This window comes from Xenopus tropicalis, chromosome 3 (assembly GCF_000004195.4).
Source record: "Xenopus tropicalis strain Nigerian chromosome 3, UCB_Xtro_10.0, whole genome shotgun sequence".
Lineage (NCBI taxonomy): Eukaryota > Metazoa > Chordata > Amphibia > Anura > Pipidae > Xenopus > Xenopus tropicalis.
Genome location: NC_030679.2, coordinates 41,889,655 through 41,912,730, shown reverse-complemented (window position 1 = coordinate 41,912,730; position 23,076 = coordinate 41,889,655).

Here is a 23,076-nt window from a genome sequence, read left to right as displayed (position 1 = left end):
TTGAGCCACCATTTAGTGATGGGCTGGGTGCTCCCTCAGAGATCACATGACCAGAAATAATGCAGCTCTAACTGTAACAGGAAGTAGTGTGGGGCCTAGCATGTATGTGTGCCTTGGCTTGTTTGTGTGCACTGTGAATCCTATGATCCCAGGGGGCGGCCCTTAATTCTTAAAATGGCAGTTTTCTATTTAGGATTACCTAATAGCACACAGAACTAAAAAAGTATGATTTTATGAAAATAGTTTATTTAGATGAAACAGGGTTTTACATATGAGCTTGTTTTTGCAATATATTTTTATAGAGACCTACATTGTTTTGGGGGTATAGTTTTCCTTTAAGTCCAGCTGACTACGGGAAAAAATGGAAGTTGCCTACTGCAACCGGCTGCGATTGTAAATGAGCCTTAGAGTGTTAGTACTATGGGTTTAACTAACTAATTGAGCCAGATTCCAGATTATCCCACCTACTGGCATGTATAAAAACAGCAGCACTTCATATAAATAATACCAATCGGAGAAAAGCCAATGAATTTGCCACTGGTGTTTTCAGTCGCGGAAAATACAGATTGCCCTCCCTTTGATCAGGAAAAAACTAAATAATTACCATTTACGGTTGAAAATAGAGAATCTGGGACTCAAGAGAAGGCATGGCTGCTTTTGAAAAAAAACTATACCTAAGTACATAAATATATCTCCGTGAGTGTCTGCTAGGAATTCAACATCACATCCATGAATACCGCAGAGGAATGTTGTACAAGCTTTCATTTTATTTCTAGTATGTCTGATAAAGCATTCACATGCTATGCTTTAGATTTGCACTGATTGTTTTTTTTTTATTATTACTTCCCTGCTAGTTTAAGCAAATAATCCACTTTCCCTGCAAATGGTTGATTGTATAGCAGCCCTGGTGAGAGGTGTGTGATACAGGGCCTGCCTCTGTCCTTGGATAATGCCGTTCTGGCAGCACACTCTGTCCACGTATTTGCATTTCAAATGGCGGGAGATTCAGAGACAGGAGGCTTGCCAAGTTTACAGTACAGGCAGGAAATTCAAACCTCCGAGAGTCGGATCCACAACAACCTGAACAGTAAGTTTTGCTGAAACCCTGATACCCTGTATACTGGATTTTCCACAAACTGGACTGGGCAGCAAGCAAAATGTTCTGATCTTCTTATACCAGGTTCTGAGATTCTAGTGCCACTTTATTAACATTTCCATTATCAAACAATACTGAGTACCAGATTGCATCTATTCTACGCATGGACCCAAAGCACTAGTTTTGGCTTAAATGCTTCCAGCAGGCACTTTTTAATAATAAGTGGACCTGGACCTTAAAGTACCAAGGGGCAAATAAAACGGACAAGAATCTGATCTAATACTTGTGATTTGTCACTTGTTCTGGTGTAAAACAACTGTATAACAAGCATCAGAGCCATCCTTAAGGTGCCAGTTAGAAAGAAAACACTGGATCATGGGAAGTCAACTGTCTGTTCCTTCCAGGATTCACGAGCTGGCAGAATGTACCCCCAGAACTCCTGAGCAGGGTAAGAAATCAATGATGTTATAGCTGGGATGTCCTCTGGCTTAAGTGGGATACTATTAGATACTTTAATGTTCTGAAACCATGCCTGTGTTAAAATGTATTGAAACTTCCCATAGATCTGCACATAGGAAGGGGATAGCCAATCACAGCCCTGCAGTCACGCAAGAAAAGAGAAGCTTCAGTTCTCTATCAGGTCCACCTAGCTGCTGATTGGTTCCCATCCTACCAGACAATTTGCTGAGTGGCACCGGCTCCCCTGCACAGCCTGGAAAACAAACCAGCAGGAGGAGGGACTAGTAAAAAAAATTCAATAAACAACTTTTTTTAAGCACATTCCTTCTATATTTAGAGCAGCATAATGCTATGGCACATTTTTTTTTTTACACCTGACCACCTGATCCCATCCTGTTGTTGAGGTAATGACAGGTAAGTGAGTCCTGGTAAAAATAGTTATTGCAAGGAAACCTATTACTAATAGTTTTAGATTTAACAGTTTAGTTACATTCCCACACCTTGTTTCTTAACCCTGGGGTTACCACCTGGTATTTTACTGGCCTGGCTCTTATTAGGGCAAAAAGATAAAAAATATAGGAAAGCTAGTATTTTCTTCCAGAAATGCAACCCTAATTAGCACCTTTTAGACTGTAAGCTCTTTTGGGCAGGGTCTTCTTGTATGGTTATTGGCTGTTGTATGTTTTATGTTTAGACCCATTTATAGTACAGCACTGTAGAATATGTTGCCATTTTACAAATACACCTTGATAATAATATATTATTTATAAATGAAAAAAGAAGGTGAAACAATAATTCAGACAGGTTCTGGTGTGCACTGAGAACTGCCACACTGGACAATGGAATTATAGTTCTCAGAACAGTAATTTTTTGAGATATTTTGAAAAATTGGCCTAGGTATCAACTTTTATAAATGTGTCAGTTCATTAAATATGTCCCTGACTGCCAGGACCAGTATGCCTTCTCACTCCCTCTACTTCCCTCCCTCTACTGCAGTGGAATAGAATAACACATTTTCACGTGTTAGTACCAGCAGTACATGAAAATGCCCTTCACTGGTTTCATTACTGTGATAACCAGTCTTTTAATATGTTTTTGAGAATTTGGCATTGCCCATTAGTGTGTAGCCTGAGCTTCTGCACTGGAAAACATCTATTTTGTTCACTAAATCTGCATCATGAATATTAATTCCTACTGCCCGTGTGATATGTGTGTCGCTATTCCTGTACCATTTTATGTTAATCATTAAGAATGTTATAACAAAATGGCTCCTCAGAATTCAGCGCCATGCCACAGTGCCTGTTTCTATTCATAGTCACGATCCCCCCTGGCTGCTCAGTGTGGGAAAATGACCTGGGAGTCCATAAGCATGAAGATATTGTAATTGCAAACTAGAAATACACTGACTGCTTCTTTTTACTCCAAAGATTATATGTGTACGCTTTAGGGCAATGGAACATAGGATATTCTGTCCCCTGTCCAAAATACCTAGCCATTGCCCTAAAAGTAAATGGGCATGACTATGTCACTTGAAACATGTAATTGTGTGTAAATGCCGGCAGCACAATTTATATGGAATACCTGTGGTGATTTGCTTTCAGGGCAATAGTAGGGAATTTTTTGGCCGTTTTGCCATGGGCAATGTGCCTTGTGTGCTATTGCCCTTATAGGGTGTTTTGCCTGCACACTTGCTTTGCAGCAATGCTTAAAGCACCTACCTACCTAAGGACACTAGGGGGGGCTGCAACTGGATTGGAATACTTTTATTTTTCTTTAAAATGCAATATAATTGTGATTAGGCATATAATTTAGCATAAAAATTAAACTATTGCCAAAATACAGGCTTTTCCCAGAGCCATGCCAAGTGATACAAGCACCCAAGGCCACCTAAAACCAATAACCGACAAACTTCCACCCTCCATCATTCACCATCATCATTTGTGCCAGTCCCCCCAACCACAATACTCTGTGCAGAGAGGCTGCAGGGAGTGGTAGGGACTACGCTCATTTTTTTCCCTGTTGTAGTTCCACCCAAGGCATTTGTCTACACTGCCTATTCCTAGTTCTGGCCCTAGCTTCTCCTATGTGAATGAGTTCATTTAACCTTCAAAGATTTACCATTGCACCAGGCAAGTGCAGTAGCACTAAGGGGCACGAAATCGCACCCCTAATGCCCCAAACACCAACCTGCTGTGCTTGGGGGGATAACTCCTGCAATCTGCTCTCTGCAGCTTGAGTTGGATTAAGAATCTGATGCAAAGGGCAGAGCACAGTGTCTTAAGCAGGCAGAAAGCCCAGAGCTCCCTATCTCCTTGCACCTGTTGACTCCAAGTACACCCAGGTATCATCCCATCCTACCCTCATAAATACAGCACTGCTGAATACTGGCTTCACTATATTGATGTGAGAGGTGCAGATCTTTGCACTCCATTCTTGGCAGAAGAAGTCTCTGTGTCCCTTGGTTCTCTTCTCCATTGCTTCCTAGGAATTCATTTGAGAATTCTACGCATTTCAATGGAGAAGGTAAGTTAGGATTCGATTCAGGTGCTCTCATGAGCAGAGGCCTCCCTGTATTGTCTTCTAACATTGTGTAAATGTAACAGTGCACAGATGTCAACTTTGCAATGAAGAAATGTGGCCAAGCATGGCCAAGTGTGATTTTACAAGCACGCTCACTGTACATTTACACATCTTTAAACATCACATTCATACACCACAAGTTAGTTGCTGTGCATTGGATTCAGCAGGGAGATTGTTTAAAACCGGGATAAAGGCATATCCAAAACGTGTTAACTTAGGAACTGGGTAAAAACTGGGTAATTTAGGAGAGTTGACATCTATGTAAAGTGCTGTGGGAGACAGTGATACAATATAAATAATAATAATAATAAATTACTGACAAAGAATGAAGGCTTTGTTAATGCAAGTGAGGTATAAGCAGGAGTGGAGCAGAGCAGAGCAAAAATGCCTGTTTTACCATTTTTCGGGCGCCCTTGGTTTCCTATGCCTGCACTCAAGTGGAAGCTGTGCTTTTCAGTGCAGATACATGGGGATGCAGAAGGGAGCAGATCCGCTTATCTCGGCCTGCAGAGAAAACACAGGAAAACATCTTGCATGAGTCCCCTGGTGGTCACCCTTTTCCAGCCCCCTCCATTAATGTATTTGCTGTGTCAATGCCTATCTCTGAAATCACTCCAGGACCACTAGTGACACTGTACATAATAAATCTGGCCCAGCATTTTCAGTTACAGAACAAACATTTGCCACTGGTCTCTAATGGCTTACTGACTAAAGTGTGCCTGGAAAATCACATTAAAGTACCTCTTTGCTTATGTAAGGACGGCAGGAGTACAAATGGGATTAAGCTGTCCTACAACAAAAATATGCCGAAACACTTAAATAGAGCATTGTTATCACAAAAGAGCTGACACTGCATGATTAAGAAAAAAATGACAGAGAAATTGCACAGAATGAGTATAACGTCCGCACAGAATAATGTTATTTTTAATGCAGTACAGTGGAGGAATGTATAACAGCAATCAGTAAGTCAAACACAATCTTCAGATGTCATCACTAACCCCAGGTTTCTCACATCTTTATAAGCTTGGATGTGTTAATGGCGGCATGGCAATGCAAATCTGTAGCTCTTTATTCCCTGTAATGTACTGTGTATCCTCAGCCACTCAGAGGAGGATATGAAGTAGATGATGATGATGATGATGAGATGATTACCATAGGCTGCCCTGATTTATTTCTTGTTTCACCAAGGCATTCATTATGCAGCAATAAAAGCCAAGTGTAGATCAGGATAGGGTAAAGGGTTCAGGGTGTACAGAACAGAGATGCCTTAAACTAGTGATTTATAATGATAAATTCAATCTAGCTATGGAGTCTAAGATCTGGAATGTTTGGGACCTGGGGGTTTTCCATGATTTGAATACATACCATACAGCTAATAAAAAACGCTGAAGAAAAATTGGATTGTTTTGCCACCAATATGGTTTCATGCAGTTTAGTTATCATCAAGTACAAATACTATTTTATTATTACAGAGAAAAAGTAAATTGTTCATAAAATAACAATTGTTTACATAATCAGCACTCTGGCATGCATTCCTGAAGTCTGGATCCATGAATGATTCTGGAAGCTCTTTTGCATCTTTGAGTCCTATTCATGTTGTGTGAAACAACACATTACCTTTGGGCTACACGGAACTAAACATGGATTTAGTCCTTTCCCCTCAGAGCCAATTTATTAGTTCCCAAATGAAGTCTTCTTAATATTGACTATTAAGTTTTAATGTATACAATATTCCTGTTCATTTTTAAACCTGAATTTGGACTATACCATCCCCTGTTTTTGTTGTGCTATACTGAGTGACAAATTGGAGTTTATACCCATGTATTGAAGTTTTTATAAATACCAGTCTCAGCCAGTGAGCCACCCTCCTCATGTTTCTCTTGGAAATTATTGCCAAGCTTCACTATAATAAAATAAATTATATTCAAAGCTGTCAGAATATTATCAGCAACAGCTAAAATACCCCATGCAAAGGAAGCTATATTAGAATGGTATGTACAGGCCCAAACACCCATGCTATGTTTGACCATTTTACAAACCGGTTATGTAGTAAAAGTCATTCATTCCTTTATGTAAATATTTGTCACTACCTTTACATGTTCTTTTGTACAAGGGAAACCTACATCTTTATAGGATTTACTGGGGTTAAACTAGAGCAGGTCCGGGTAGGAAGGGAGAGGCCCCACGTCTGCCTACAGTAACACATACCAGATAAACTAAGTGAATCACGGCAGTCTTTCATGTAATAACGAACTATGCTAGATTCTCCGTGTTGCTATAAACCTTGGCTACAAACATAATAATTCTCTTTGTACGTATTTAAGAAGACATGCAAGGGCATTTAAAAAAAACGAGTGACTAGCATAGTGCCCTTATTAATTCCTTCTGTTTTTGCATTTCTGTACACAAAACCATTCAGGGTTGTCCTCACTGCTAGCAGGCAAAGCTATGGCCCATCCACCCTGCAATACTCCAGTATGAACCTCAGGAGATACTTGAGGTTGTATGTTAGGTATCAAAGTATTACTGGCCCCAACTTGCCTTCAATATACACTATCTCACAATTGCAATCCATTTCTATTCTTCCTTTCACTCTTATTATTTTTCTGTATAAAATGATTGTATTGTTGGTCCCCCACAGAAGTTCTGCTAGCAGCTCTGACAGCATGGATGTGACCCTTCAGTAGATGTATGGCAGGCAAAAGTCAACCCATATTTTATTTTTAAGCATAGAAAGTTTAGACAATTGCCTTGTATTTACACTACCCTGTTTAAACTGAAGTCTCAAGGAATGTAACATAAAAAGAGGAGGCCTTTGGGCACCAGTACCTTGAGAGGGTCACATAATTTACCCCATACACCAGAACCCATTTGACTTCTAATATCGCTCATGGCTGACCCACAGCAGCAGGAAACCATATAATTTTATTTACCATCTTGAGCACAACTGAGCAACTGGCACAATGATCTTATGGTTGCCACATCAGAGCAGTTAAAGTATCTCAGTAACAATACTGCTAAGGTTCTGACAACATTCAGAAAAAGGTGTAGCGTGATAACCACTAGATGGTGCCAGTTCTCCAAGCAATCAATACCGTGGCCATTGATTCATTCCTGCCACCAAGCTTGTGCCAAGAGCTTGAAATGTATATACTACAGCACAAACACAGCGGCCTCTTCCTTAAATGTTTGCAAAATCTAACTGACGGGAGACACCTAGTCATGCTATTTCTCTTTCTTTATTTCTTTATTCAATTTTTTTAGTTAAGGTTCTCCCTCTGTAAGTGTAGACTGGGAAACAGAATCTTGTAGTTATTACAGTTTAGTGGATTTATTTAATTAAGCTCCTTATTAACAGGAAATTCCTTCCACCTTAAAACACTTTGTTTTATGGTGCCATTACAATTCGCTCACTCCCCTTTCCTAGGGCTTATTCACTTACTCATTACCAAGGGAAGCCTTCCTCTCTATGTGAACAAATAACTGTTGCTGCTCAGGATCCTTATATCACTCATTGTCCAAATTCCATTCATTCCCACCATTAGGGTCTACTCAGTCTTCCATTACCTCAATAAATGGTGTAAATCATTTAAAATGCCCACTTTTTAATTTTGTTCCTTCCAGAAAATTTCAAACAAGCACATGAAGGTATTTTAAAGGGGTAGTTCTTATTAAAGGGGTAGTTCAGCTTTAAAATAACTTATTATTCAAATCACAGCTTGGTTGCTAGGGTAATTTCGACCCTAGAAAGCTTCTGAATAAAAATCAAAATAAGTTAAAAAATGAAGACCAATTGCAAATTGGTTTAGAGTTCCACACTCTACATCATACTAAAAGTGAGTTTTAAGGGTAAGAACCCTTATTTCTAACACTGGTGTGAAAGACAGCTCCATTTGTAAAAGTCCACAGGTTTAGATGTTAGGTTTAGCATACATTTTCATTCTGGGTACATTAATTCTGGGTAGAAAGCCCTTTCAGAATATTTAAAACATAAAGATCTTCATTTGTCAGAAAACAGGTAAACAAACATCATTTGAAATGTGGATTTTATAGCTTGTGTACCCCTGCGGTACATCCAACTTATGGCAGGGGCAGTGTTCTGCTCTGCTCCCAGATTCAAAATGTGTCTCACAGTATGGTGGCTGTGAACACACGGCAGCCTTATTCTTGCCACAGGGGTAAGCACAGGGCCCCACTGCAGACTATGATCACAGTCACACCCTTATTTCATTTAGATGCAGTGTCGAACTACCCTAGTGGGATACTGGGACTTTTCCCGGTGGGCTCTTTGCCCTATCTGGAGCACAAAGTATTAACAGTTTTTTACCCTTTCCAGGTTCTGCTTATGTTTCATTTATTCCCGGCAGTATGTAACTTGGAAAAGAGTTAGTTTAAGAGTCTGTGATTGGGTCAGAGAAATGACTGAGGCCAAATTTATGGCCACAGATAAGCAGGAGATTCCAAGGAGGATGTTAATTACATAGAGCTGGCAGGGGGAGTTTCTCAGAAAAATTTTGCACAGTATAAATGAGAGAGCAAAAGTTAATAGATTCCTCAAACAACCATATAATTTAGACTGTCTTTCTGTATCCACTATATTGTTAGTGCTGTTACACAGCTTGTACAGAAATAATACAACAAACAGAACACACAGGATAGCACAGCTGCCAACATAAAATTCATGCTGAATTTGAGTCTTTTTGGAAGCTGCCACTCTGGTTGCTGTGATATCTCTATGTAAAAATGTTTTCCATAGACTTCAGTAAGCTGCAATGTAGTGGGCAAAAATGCATTTGAGCAATAAACCTCTCAAACATAGGAATACCAGGGTTTTTTTAGGGCTCTGGCTGGTGGGCCCTTGCTATTAGGTTCTCTGGTAGGTCCTTGGTGTTTCAGTCCCACATTGTTCAGACATGCAAATTTGATGTTTTGGTAGGTGGTGGGGGAGAACGCCTCTGAGCTCACCTACCCACCCCTCATGAATACAGCACTGCGAAACACATGCAGCACTGTATTCAGTGGAGCTACCACTGATCTTCATTTAGAGCGCAAAAGTGCAAAAACATGATGGCATTGGTATATTTTTTTCACCTTGCACTTTGTAAACAACCCCTGTTAGGATCTTTTGACAAAAGTCAAAGCCATTTGTCATTTGAGATGACAAAATACAGGACCAGTGTCGAAAATTCAGCTTGTGTACAATGGTTGTCTCACAACTATGTTTTATCCTACATCATTAAACATGACCCATATTTTCTTCTGATTTCCATCCAGCACATTTCTGAATCGCTAGCTATTTTTTGTAAGAAGCTTTAAATCGAGAACCAAAAAAAGGAAAGGTTAGGTCTGAATAAACACAGAGTGTCTGGCTTTAAATCAGGATTAGTCAGGTTTATAAACATCCCTTCTTTCCCTTATATTTCTTGCACAGAGCAGGACTGCCTGGCTGAAATAGGAACTTGTCCGGTTCTTTCCGCCTGAAACTGACACTCTGCCCCTTTAATGCCTCTCAGCAATATGTCTCTGCAAGGCCACAGTCTCATTTCAAAGCTGATTGCAAATCACACTGCCTATTTCAAACAGATCGTGTGCCAGAGAGCTGACAATCAGACAAGGGCAACTGTTAGATCTGCAGATGTTGCCTGCGCTATGGCTGTAGGCCACCATTAGTTTGCACTGTGCCGAGCTTTGATTTGCAACTCTGCGTTCCTCTGTAGAAAAACCAAAGACTGGACTTACCCCCCTCTTGCCCCCTTTTGCAGATCCCTATGCCAAGATACAACAGTCTATATCAAATGTTTAGCTTTGATCTTAATGTAAGAGAAGGAGGTGAAAGAGAACATTCAAGAAAAAGGGACCAAAAAAAAGATGCTGAAGGAATACTAAGGGAAGCAAAAAGTGGAGGAGACAGACCAGGAGACCAGTAGAGGGACCCAAGTGATAGGAAAAGATATATAAGTAATTAACCCCTGAAGTTTTTACAGGATGTAAGGTCTATTTGTTATGTAAGTACAAATTGACTGCTCCAGTACTGTTTGTTACTTTGTAATGATGTGCAATTGTGTAGTGCCTTTTGTTTAATATACTCTTTGAAAGATTGTAAGAAATATGGTAACCATAGTATTCAAGTATATAGTCAAGTATAATATACTGTACAGTCCAATTCACTATCCTTCAATAATATATGCAAGGCATCCCTTTGGGTATAAGGTTTCTGAATGTAATCCCCACTCTAACCATAGTCATCCCAGGTTATTGCAGAATCCTTCAGTTAGAGACAGTGCTGAGCCCAACTGGCTAGGATCTATCAGCATACTTACAATACAGAGTAATTTGAAGCAGCCAGAGACAGCTATACAGTATGTACATACATGCATAAATGTCAAAGACAAGGTATTATGTTAATATCATCTTTCATTAGTGGAAATATTCTGTTCATTTTGGCTACATTTGGCTTTTTGGTTGGACTCTCCAGCTACTTTCTCCCTGCATCGTACTACCCTTATTGGCTGCAGAATATTTTCTAGACTAAAAACGTCCCCCGTAACCTATTGTTATGCCATTACTGTACATTCCTGAAGGCACATTCAACAGTTAAAACTAATTTCCAGCCCTGCAGTATTTTTGAGATATCTATGCCACTTTCCCAGCAGCTAAATATTGTTCCTTTCAAGATAATACCACCCTCCCCCAAATAACCATTTCCTGCTTTTGAATTAAAGGTGCCAACTTTCTAACTTGCATTAGATGCTGCCATTCACACCATCTCTGATAAGGGTTAGTCTGTAGCCAAACGTCATTTAACATGAGATGTTTACATCATTCTCCCAGTCTTTCAGCTGAAACTGACAATGGAGCTGCAAACAAGCAAAACCAGCAGAAAACCTTTTTTTTCCGAACAATGACCATGAGCAAGGAAAGGAGAACATTCTGCTGCTTATTGAACCATATAATAAATTCAGAAATACAGTACATTGTGGCAACAGAACAAAGTACATACAGTTTGTAGGCTGCTTTGTTCCTTTAAATAACATAACATGTGTTAATAAATCTTACTAAATGAACCCATAACTATTTTCCTATTATTATTTCCTGATTATTTTCAGCTTTTCCTTTATTCTCAGACAATGTCAGTTTCTTTATCTCGTATTACTGCAGCATAAACATGGCGCCCCCAGTTGGACAGGGTTATAGCAGATTGTACTAGTAATATAAACGTAGTGTAAGCTCTACGGGGCAGGGACCTCCATCCTCTTGTGTCTTTGACTCTTAACTTATTGCAACTGTATCTTGTATTTATTTGTGCTTAGTGTAATACTTTGTATTTATCTATTATCTTAATACCCCCTGTTTGTATTAATGTATTCTACTGTACAGCGCTGCGTGCATAAGTAGTGCTTTATAAATAAAGATATACATACATACATAGTGGGCAAATAGTTTTACACAGAAATTTAAAGCATGCAAATATAAACCAATGAGAACTGAGGTTTAACAAAGAAGTAGGGTAGAAAACACGAATTTTCTCCAATTAAAAGCACAATTGGAAAAAAATCGGAGTATCCATGATAATTTCTGATGTGTGGAAATTGTGTGAAAATTCTTTTCTTGGTCGTACGAAAATATTGTGGCTGCGATCTGAAAGTCACAAAATTTTCGTATCCAAACAATCGTAAACAGTACGAAAACCTTTCTGGCTTTAAAACTTAAGTGCATGATTTTGGAAGCCTCCCATAGGACTCAATGGCACTCTGCAGCTCCAACCTGGCCCAAGGAAAGTCTCCCATAGGGCTCAATGGCACTCTGCAGCTCCAACCTGGCCCAAGGAGAGTCTCCCATAGGGCTCAATGGCACTCTGCAGCTCCAACCCGGCCCAAGGAAAGTCTCCCATAGGGCTCAATGGCACTCTGCAGCTCCAACCCGGCCCAAGGAAAGTCTCCCATAGGGCTCAATGGCACTCTGCAGCTCCAACCCGGCCCAAGGAAAGTCTCCCATAGGGCTCAATGGCACTCTGCAGCTCCAACCCGGCCCAAGGAAAGTCTCCCATAGGGCTCAATGGCACTCCGCAGCTCCAACCCGGCCCAAGGAAAGTCTCCCATAGGGCTCAATGGCACTCTGCAGCTCCAACCTGGCCCAAGGAGAGTCTCCCATAGGGCTCAATGGCACTCTGCAGCTCCAACCCGGCCCAAGGAAAGTCTCCCATAGGGCTCAATGGCACTCTGCAGCTCCAACCTGGCCCAAGGAAAGTCTCCCATAGGGCTCAATGGCACTCTGCAGCTCCAACCTGGCCCAAGGAAAGTCTCCCATAGGGCTCAATGGCACTCTGCAGCTCCAACAGATCTGTGCCCCAAAGATGCCCAAGTAGCTCCCCATCTTCTTTTCTGCGGATTCCCTGCACATGCTCTGTGCTACTGTCACTTACCTGAGCTTAGGGGCCCACTCACAATATACTGTGTATATAGAATATAAAAGGTGGAGGTACAAGAAGTGCATGTTAAAGCAACTACCTTTAAAGAATGGGATGATTTTCCTTACAACTGACTGCAGGAAACTAAGCATGACTGCACATGCTGGGTGGGACTGTTCTTAGCCATACCCACTCCAAGTTGTTGGGGCAGTTAATGATTCCAGGAGTTTCCCCACTGTCAGTAGAGTAAGTGAAGAATAAGCTGATGAACTTTATTCATCTTCTAGTACTACGCAACATATCTGGCTACTTCCTATGCACACACTGCACAGGGTGGTGGGCTTTGGTCTCTTACCCAAAAAGAGTAACAGGAGCAGAGGTGAATGAGAGATGAAATAAATGAGTCCCTTAGGCTAATGCCAGACATGGTTTTTGGCATATATTTTCAGCAAGTCGAAAATACCTGAGCCTGCACCCGAATGAATGGAATACACTCGAGTGCAGGCACATGTAGCCGATATCCGCCGAAGATACGAAGTCTTGTGTGTTTTGGCAGATATCGGCTACATGTGCCTGCACCTGAGCCTATTTCATTCATTCGAGTGCAGGCACGGGTAGGAGGCATATGGCACTATTAAAATATTCACCAAACGCCACGTCTGGCATTAGCCTTAGATTGAATGGTGGGAGAGTAGGAAAGACCTTCCATTCCATACTCCGTTTATTGTTTTCAGTTGGCCAGCTGTAGGGATCGGCCTGATCAGGCTGCAGGTCAGCAGCAAATAAAAGGGCTGTGTGATTACACAACAGAGTTAGTAGTTGGGGGTGACCCAGAGAACAGTTGCTGTTGACTCAAAGAATGGGGTTCACTCTGTCTGTGTGAGGAACTCCCACAGGGGCTGGGGGTGCTGCCTGCCACTGCAAGGAGTGCCAGAAGCTGGTGAGCTGGTATCCCAGGAGGGGAGAGACAGCAGGCTAAGTGAGTAGCCCAGAGTGTTCACCAGTGTGAGAGTCACCGTGGTTGTGTGAAAGCCATTGAGGATGGTGAGAAGCTCCAGGAAAAGGTTCCAGAGTGTGAGTTACCCTGGAAGGTGAGAGTCTCAATGAAGGGAAAATCATGTTTATGTTGGGAGGAGAGTACCCCAAATAAACCTGTGTTTTTTTGGATGAAGAAGCATTGTGCCTGTCTCTTATGCTCCTGATCCTCTGCTTACTTGCCTACCATAGCTTAATTTCCCCCAGAAATTACATGTACAGGCAGGCATCATGTTATATATATATATATTGAGACTCAGCTTTCATTTATATAAACTCACCTATTTCACCCCACAAACAGGGCTTGATCTGCTTTGACTATAAATATCTAATTTTCTAAATGCGGTCTTGTACACTTTGATTTGTTACTCACCCCTCCTCAGAGTTGCATTATAACTCTTTTAAGAATAGTGCCAGTGCCATAAATCTTTTGCATGTATTTGATCTATGCCAAGCTAAATACATAATTAGCCTTCTCTCCTCCTTCCATGGCCTTACGGTCTGTGTAACTAGTTTCTTTTATCTTTCCCGTTTTAATCCATAGGCTCAAGATATTTTCATGTACTGTGAGCGCAGAGCCTGATGTCTGATGGTTTCCTAAGCAACATCCATCCTTAGTGCTTGTGCTACAGACCTAAAAATAGGCCTTTCAAAAAGCCTCGCACACAGAGTGTAATTATACTGATCCAGAGCCTGCACGGGGCCCTTTCTATTGGAACACTTCTTGCTGAAGGGCTGCAAGCATTTTCCCCTCTATTACAGGTCCACAGTAATGAAATAGGTTGCTGCTGTTTCTTGGCACTATAGTACACACAGGGGTTAACTGCTGGTGTAAGGACAGTGCAGATCAACATTTTTAGCTATAGTCAAACCTATGGAGAAAAGTAGTTAATAACTAAATTAAAGTGTATTAATATCTATTTCTCTTATTTCTTACCACCTGGAGATAGGGTTGCCACTTACACCACCTGGTCAGTATTTTACCAGCCTAGCTAGTGAAATACCAGCCAAGGCCAGATGCCTTTCTGAAACTGCTCTCCTCCACCCCCCCCCCCCCCCCTTATATAACTTGATGAATATTCTATACATTAGCCAAATCCATCCTGCACCGCCCTGTGATGTCATTGCTGTGCCCCCCTTGCATCATAACCCACCGCCTCCCTGAGCCTCCCCCTTCCCCTATCCCCTGGCCGGAATTATTACATGATAAAATATCTGATGATCTGGGGCTCTAGATTACTTGGATAGAGCTTAAGGGATCCTGAGTTTGATTCTGACCTGAGCACTATATGCAATAAGTTCTTATGTTCTACCTATGTCTATGCAGGTTTCCTCCAGGTAAAGGTTATCCAGAAAGCTCAGAATTTCAGGAAGGCCATCTCTCATAGACTCCATTTTAATCAAATAATTCTAATTTTTAAAAATGATTTCCTTTTTCTCTTTAATAATAAAACATTACTTTGTATCCCTACTAAAATAAAATTAATCCTTGTTGGAGGCAAAACAGTCCTGTTGGTTTTATTTAATGTCAAAAGTATTGTGATGCAAATTACACAAAGATTTATCTGGGAAAACCCCATGTCCCAAGCATATTCTGGATTACAGGTCCCATACCTGTACTCACATTTCCTTCGACAATCAAAAAACATACAGACAGGCACATAAAAATAAAACTGACCATAGAGTGTGTGGTCGTGATAGGGGTCAGCTTGAGAGCGCTAGTGGGTCAGTGAATGATTGTAACATGTCAGTGTTACATAAACAGAGAATAGTCATAATTTCGTACACTTGAACTCCATCTGAAACCCACTCAGGAGCCCGGAGGCTCGAGCAATAATGAATTAACCCCTAAGTAGAGCACCAGCCATAGAGGAAATTTAACATTTTCTTTGCAGAAAGCAAGTACAGGTATAGGACCCGTTATCCAGAATGCTCGGGACCAAGGGTATTCCGGATAAGGGGTCTTTCCGTAATTTGGATCTCCATACCTTAAGTTTGCTAAAAAATCAATAAAACATTAATTAAACCCAATAGGATTGTTTTGCATCCAATAAGGATTGATTATATCTTAGTTGGGATCAATTACAAGGTACTGTTTTATTATTACAGAGAAAAAGGAAATCAGTTTTAAAATTCTGAATTATTTGATTAAAATGGAGTCTATGGGAGACGGGCTTTCCGTAATTCGGAGCTTTCTGGATAACGGGTTTCCGGATAAGGGGTCCGATACCTGTATTTCTATTATTTATGTATTTGCTGGTATGTATTTATATAGCACCAAAACATTTTACAGACATTATTCCTATCGGTCCCTGCCCCATTGGTCTATTGTCATATCCCAATTATACACACTACAATCTCATGTGGCCTAATCCCAATAAGTACCGTTTGCCTGTTAATGATGCATGCCCTACAGTTTCATTATATTTGGACATTTAGGGGGCATTTTGATTTCTCTTTGGAATTTGCCAACTGAGACAAAGAACTCTCCTGTCTCTATAAACCAAGTGTCCCTTTAATTAGAGGGCCACCCAATCATTACAGCATGCTAGTAACTCTACGCTATCTTAGGACATTTTTGCTCAGAAACAGCATATGTTTTTGGGGGGTAAAAATTAGTTTTGTTTTAACAATTAGTTTTTGCTTTTGTAAATATCTAAATTACTCTCAAGTCAACAGCAAAGCTAAATTGTTTACAATACTTTACATACATAAATTAATAAATATATTTATCATTTTCGCTCTACAATGAGGGCTAAAGGAATGGCAGAAATTTCCTCTACACAATTATGTGGCTTAGAAATAATATTATAGAACAGAAAAGCGTGGGGTTCCAAATGAAACTAGACAAAAAACAACAGGTGGCTTGGGTGTGAGGAAAATGTGTCCCAGTCTCTGGATTTCAGCTTCCGGAAATATGATTTGTAACTCATTGGTTACTGTGAAGTTTGTTATGTCACCAAGACGCCTCTTCCTTTATGTGCAGTGCCCAACCATCTGTTGCCCTCAAGTCCTTCTGCTGATTTAATACAGTTCTCAGAGAAATAACCCTTGCCTTTCTATATGGAACCCTAAGGCTTCACAGAGAGAAAGTGCAGAATGGGATGTGGTGCCTGTGCTTGAGTGGGATGAAGAGTACTGGTTCTTGGGGGATTATGTTAATAATACAAATGAATTAGGTAGTTTTTGATTTGTAAATTATTTTTTTATTTTTATTGTTTCAATACCTACAGCAACTGCTTTAACTAGATTGTCTGCCCAAAAGCTGCATTTTTTATTACAGACAAGAACAAACCTTGATCAAACCCTGCTCAATGCTTGCTAAAGAAGGCTTCTCCCTAACTGATACAAATATCTACTGCAGCTTAAGGGCTCTGGCACACGGGGAGAGTAGTCGCCCGCGACAAATCTCCCTGTTTGCGGGCGACTAATCTCCCCGAATTGCCATCCCACCGGCGACAATGTAAGTCGCCAGTGGGATGGCACATGCTGCTCAGGTGATTTCGGCAAATCGCCTAAGTTACTTACATTGTCGCCGGTGGGATGGCAACTGATGGCAACTCGGGGAGATTAGTCGCCCGCGAACAGGGAGATTTGTGCCAGAGCCCTAACTCTGTGTACTAGCCAAGGCTGATTATGTACCCAAGCATTGTTTTTTAGGAAACTTATACATGCCTTCTTGATCCAGAAACCCAACTAATTCATTTCTGCTCACTGAAGCTTATACAATCGATGGCCAATATCACCTGCCAACCTCATTGTGCTACCCTGCTTTTTATTAATAGGTATGGCAAACAGGGCAGTATTAGGTCTGCTGTGGTACAGTTAGGAGGAGTAGGCCTCTGGAGGGGACTAGAGTTTTTAAAAGGTTTTGTTCTTTCAAAGGAAATATGATAACGTATAAATATATGGCAGTCACACAATAAACAATCTGCTGCCTTGTCTGCAAAGGTTTTCATTCATCCAGGTCACGATTCACATTTGGAAGTGTAAAGCAACTGCAGTAGTCTTTATAACTCATCTGAGCAGCTTTATCAGTTCAGCTCTCTGACGTCTTATTCTCCACCAGTAGGTCCTTTCAGAGGATGCATGGGTCATCGCTTGAGATTAGAAGAAAAGAGGTTTTTTTATAGTGAGAGCTGTGAAGTTGAGGAATTTTCTCCCTAAAGGGATATTAAGTACAGATATATTAGTCTTTAAAAAGCATAGGATGCCTTTTTAGCAAGTGAGATAATACTGGCTTACTGAAATCACCTTAGTTAATGCACTCTCAGTGTCTTCAGATGGATTTTTTGCCTTCCCTTGGTGGCTTTGGTGTATTTCACTTGCACACTTGATCATCACCTTTGTTTGTCATTAAAATAAACTGGTGTACCTGCATAACAGGAAAACAGTCACCTATCACCCCTATATATGCAGAGCAAGTCAGTAGAAGTTTGGGGAGCTGCATTAACTTTTCATGAATTCTTCCTGTAGTTCTTTCTTGCATATGCAGAGGATGGAGTTTTTGTCTCCAAGACTCTGAGATATGTTGCGTGTGAATATTATTCAGTGTAATAAGTTTTTCAGAAAATTTAGCAGAATTAAATAGTGAACGGCTTTCGCTTCTCTCTCAATATATATATATATACTGTATATACTGTATATATATATATATATATATATATATATAATATTATGGTCTGTTTCTTACTGTACTGACTTCCACTCCCTTCTAAAAAGTGAAGGGAAAAAAAGGATGTCGTGCAGAGCATCATCCAGATGCCAGAAGGAGTAGTCACCAACCCAGAACACTCCAGACTATTTCCTATGGGAAAGTTCTGACTATATTCTATTATTAAACATTGCTAATTAAGTCCATGTTGGAATATGACCCAGGGTTACATATTTATGGTGCCTTACTTGTGCTTAGCATTACTGCAAGTCAATTGATGGGGAGTGCTAAGTAATGGGATGGGGTGAGAGTAGAAGTACAGCAGCCTGATCATTTTGGCAGAGGGTCCCTTGTTCAGATGGGTTAGATATAAAGAATCAAGCTGAGACAGGAAGTCAAGGTCGTGGGAAGATGGCAGCACAAGGCTGCATTCTTGTTGTCTCTAAAATTGCTTGCTAGGATATGCTTGCCTCTAGAAATTAGGCAAAGCCTTATACTGTAAGTGCCAAGACTAATATATTCACATAATGGCCTTTGGTCAGTTCCATCACTTATTAAAGTAATGCATATCTAAAAGGCATCATTGATTTTTGCAGAGATTATTTTGTTATGGAGATAAATTACTCTATATAGAGGTCTAAAATACTGTAAACCAAAAGAGTAAATTATTTGAGCTACATCCACCATCATGTAAATTATTCATTCATTTAAAGACTTATATCTTGGCTGATTTGCAACTACACTGTATACAGTGGTGTGAAAAACTATTTGCCCCCTTCCTGATTTCTTATTCTTTTGCATGTTTGTCACACAAAAGGTTTCTGATCATCAAACACATTTAACTATTAGTCAAAGATAACACAAGTAAACACAAAATGCAGTTTTTAAATTAGGGTTTTTATTATTTAGGGAGAAAAAAAATCCAAACCTACATGGCCCTGTGTGAAAAAGTAATTGCCCCCTGAACCTAATAACTGGTTGGGCCACCCTTAGCAGCAATAACTGCAATCAAGCGTTTGCGATAACTTGCAACGAGTCTTTTACAGCGCTCTGGAGGAATTTTGGCCCTCTCATGTTTGCAGAATTGTTGTAATTCAGCTTTATTTGAGGGTTTTCTAGCATGAACCGCCTTTTTAAGGTCATGCCACAACATCTCAATAGGATTCAGGTCAGGACTTTGACTAGGCCACTCCGAAGTCTTCATTTTGTTTTTCTTCAGCCATTCAGAGGTGGATTTGCTGGTGTGTTTTGGGTCATTGTCCTGCTGCAGCACCCAAGATCGCTTCAGCTTGAGTTGACGAACAGATGGCCGGACATTCTCCTTCAGGATTTTTTGGTAGACAGTAGAATTCATGGTTCCATCTATCACAGCAAGCCTTCCAGGTCCTGAAGCAGCAAAACAACCCCAGACCATCACACTACCACCACCATATTTTACTGTTGGTATGATGTTCTTTTTCTGAAATGCTGTGTTACTTTTACGCCAGATGTAACAGGACACGCACCTTCCAAAAAGTTCAACTTTTGTCTCGTTGGTCCACAAGGTATTTTCTCAAAAGTCTTGGCAATCATTGAGATGTTTTTTAGCTAAATTGAGACGAGCCATAATGTTCTTTTTGCTTAAAAGTGGTTTGCGCCTTGGAAATCTGCCATGCAGGCCGTTTTTGCCCAGTCTCTTTCTTATGGTGGGGTCGTGAACACTGACCTTAATTGAGGCAAGTGAGGCCTGCAGTTCTTTTGATGTTGTCCTGGGGTCTTTTGTGGCCTCTCAGATGAGTTGTCTCTGCGCTCTTGGGGTAATTTTGGTCGGCCGGCCACTCCTGGGAAGGTTCACCACTGTTCCATGTTTTTGCCATTTGTGGATAATGGCTCTCACTGTGGTTCACTGGAGTCCCAAAGCTTTAGAAATGGCTTTATAACCTTTACCAGACTGATAGATCTCAATTACTTTTGTTCTCATTTGTTCCTGAATTTCTTTGGATCTTGGCATGATGTGTAGCTTTTGAGGTGCTTTTGGGCTACTTCTCTGTGTCAGGTAGCTCCTATTTAAGTGATTTCTTGATTGAAACATGTGTGGCAGTAATCAGGCCTGGGGGTGACTACAGAAATTGATATTGAAATTGAAAATTGAAATTGATAAACCACAGTTAAGTTATTTTTTAACAAGGGGGGCAATCACTTTTTCACACAGGGCCATGTAGATTTGGAGTTTTTTTTCTCCCTTAATAACGTAAACCTTCATTTAAAAACTGCATTTTGTGTTCAATTATGTTATCTTTGACTAATAGTTAACGGTTTTTGATGAGCAGAAACATTTAAGTGTGACAAACATGCAAAAGAATAAGAAATCAGGAAGGGGGCAAATAGTTTTTCACACCACTGTATGTGATATTTTAGATTCCTAAGGCTTTTCATTTTTAATCTATCCTTTGTTACAGTTTTGAGTATTAAAGCAATTAAATACACTGCAAAACTGAAAATAAAAGGCAATTAAAATGATTGAGAGTACTAAACAATTTTCTGTGGTTCAAAGTAATGAAAGTCTTTTTGTTTGTTAATTCTGGCTTATTTTTGCAATATTCAGAGGCTGCTATCAGTAACCTAAAAGGGGCCCCAGAAGTAGTTATACAAGGGGTCTGATATGAATTTAGTACATTCTATAACTTACACAGCACATAGAATAAACAAAACATAACAATTGGTGGAAGTTAGGCCCCTTGTTTTCTGGACCTACTAGTTAGGCCCTGTGTATTGTCAGCTTAATGAATACTATGAAAATATAAATACGATGATTTGTGTCTAATGCTAGCTAAAATTGCCATGGGAAAAAAATCTACCTGCCATTATTTGGGCCAGTCTAATGCAATACAAAACTTCTTTTATTACTTTTAAAGTATTTTTAGGATTTTTTTTAAGAGAATGCAAAGGTTGTACTCCTGTATGGCTGCATACATGGACGGTAACCTCTGAGATCACCAACAGCCTCCAGTCAGCTGGTGCTTGGGAAGGATCATTGCCATGTTCTAGTCCAATGTTATCTCCAATGAAAACCTGTGAGGACGTGTGAAGGAGGAACAGATTTCCATTCAGATCGAGAGGAAGAAATGCTGACCAACCAATGTTGTAAAAGGATCAAAATGTCTTGGATATGCAAGCAATGTTGTGGGGCCCCCAAAGGTGAAGGAAGTGGGGGAAGACCAAGGATGAAGAAAAGCACTGAGGCAAAGGGAAGGAACAAGGTAAATATGTAGGGACAACTGAGAGCAAATGCTCAAGTCAAGTGCTTCATTGAAGCCCTTTGCTTTGGCTAAGAGCAACAGGATATATGGAAGTCACACACTAGCCAGTTTATGATTATATCCAACTACAAGGCAAACAGAACCCAAATGAGTGGCCCTACTCATATAGGACCACTGTCCATTTTTTCCATTTGTCTGAAACAACAGAAACTTCATTACAAACAAGACGGAGCATCTGTGACTTGTCTGCATGTATCGTCCAGCATAAGTCATATAAAAGGTTCATTTCCCCTCTCTTTCTCCCTGCACCACTGATATTTTTTGCAGCCTCTCCACAATTTATCACACATTTCAACACTGTTTGGTATCCAGTACCACTGTGTCCCATGGACAAAAGAAAAATGTAGAAATTACTGAGCACACACACACATATATACACAAAAACAGGTCAAGCCAGTGCTATTCATCTCCATAATCATATTCACATTTTCTCTGCCTATTTTCCTCACTAATAAATCCAATGCAACACTTGCCTTCCAAAAGAGAAGCATGTAGTAATGCCTGTCAAAATTATGTGAAGAAAACAGTTTTCTCCTGTTAGTTCCTCCCTATTAACAGGCCCCAATTTATGGTGACGGCACATCTGCTGACGATTACTAGCTGATGAAAGCAAGGCATGTATAAACAGACTTGGGTACTTCCACTAGCCAAGTGGAAAGTGGAAACATACAAAGAACTGTATGTTGGATCCAGGGATAATGCTATGATTTTGCTGCGTGCATGATCATCAATGTCTGTTTCATTTTTAAGTAGTCATGTGTCCATCTGACTTGCCCTTTGGCAAAGAAGTGTGCTTTTTTGGGGGGGGTGGTGCAATTACTGTATATTATTTGTGAAAAATGTAAATTTTTGTTCTTGAATAGATGGCTGTATGACACTTGTAATTTTCTAATCTTCTTTGATGACATATAAGAATTACCACCACCTACTGGTAGGATTTGCCACAGATAGTAGCCAAGCCACAAATAGGCTGGTACAGTATACTGCAGTCCTTCATGTAATTGTTCCTCCAGGTTTCACAAATCCAGTAGGTCTGCAGGTTCCATTACTGTCCAAAGGCCATTAATGGAAGAAATGTTGGTCTCTGGGTCCCCCTTCAACAGAATATTGTTCCAATAATGGGTTAGACCCATTGTACCTGGTGGTTCCCCATGTACTGACTCCCAAAACAACACACCTCTCTTGGAATATACTCCCTCATTTATCCTTTGTATTTCCACACTTCTCCCACACTTCTTTCCTCAGAAAAAAGGATGCTATTTTATTTCTTTGTTCTAATGCCCTTTCTGAGCTCTTTGGGTGAAGCAATAACACATTCAAATAGGAAATACTTACAGCAGGTCCTGGAGCTCCCATATTGAAAGGTTTTAGATTTAGCATACAGAATGGCACCAGTGCCACTAAGAGCAATAGCAAACTTATTATCCAAATTACAGAATAATTTATATCCTAAAACACAATACACTGGTGCATTACTAAAAAAAAGTGTTGTGAATTTATTTAAACTTACAGTGGCTTGCAAAAGTATTCGGCTCCCTTGAACTTT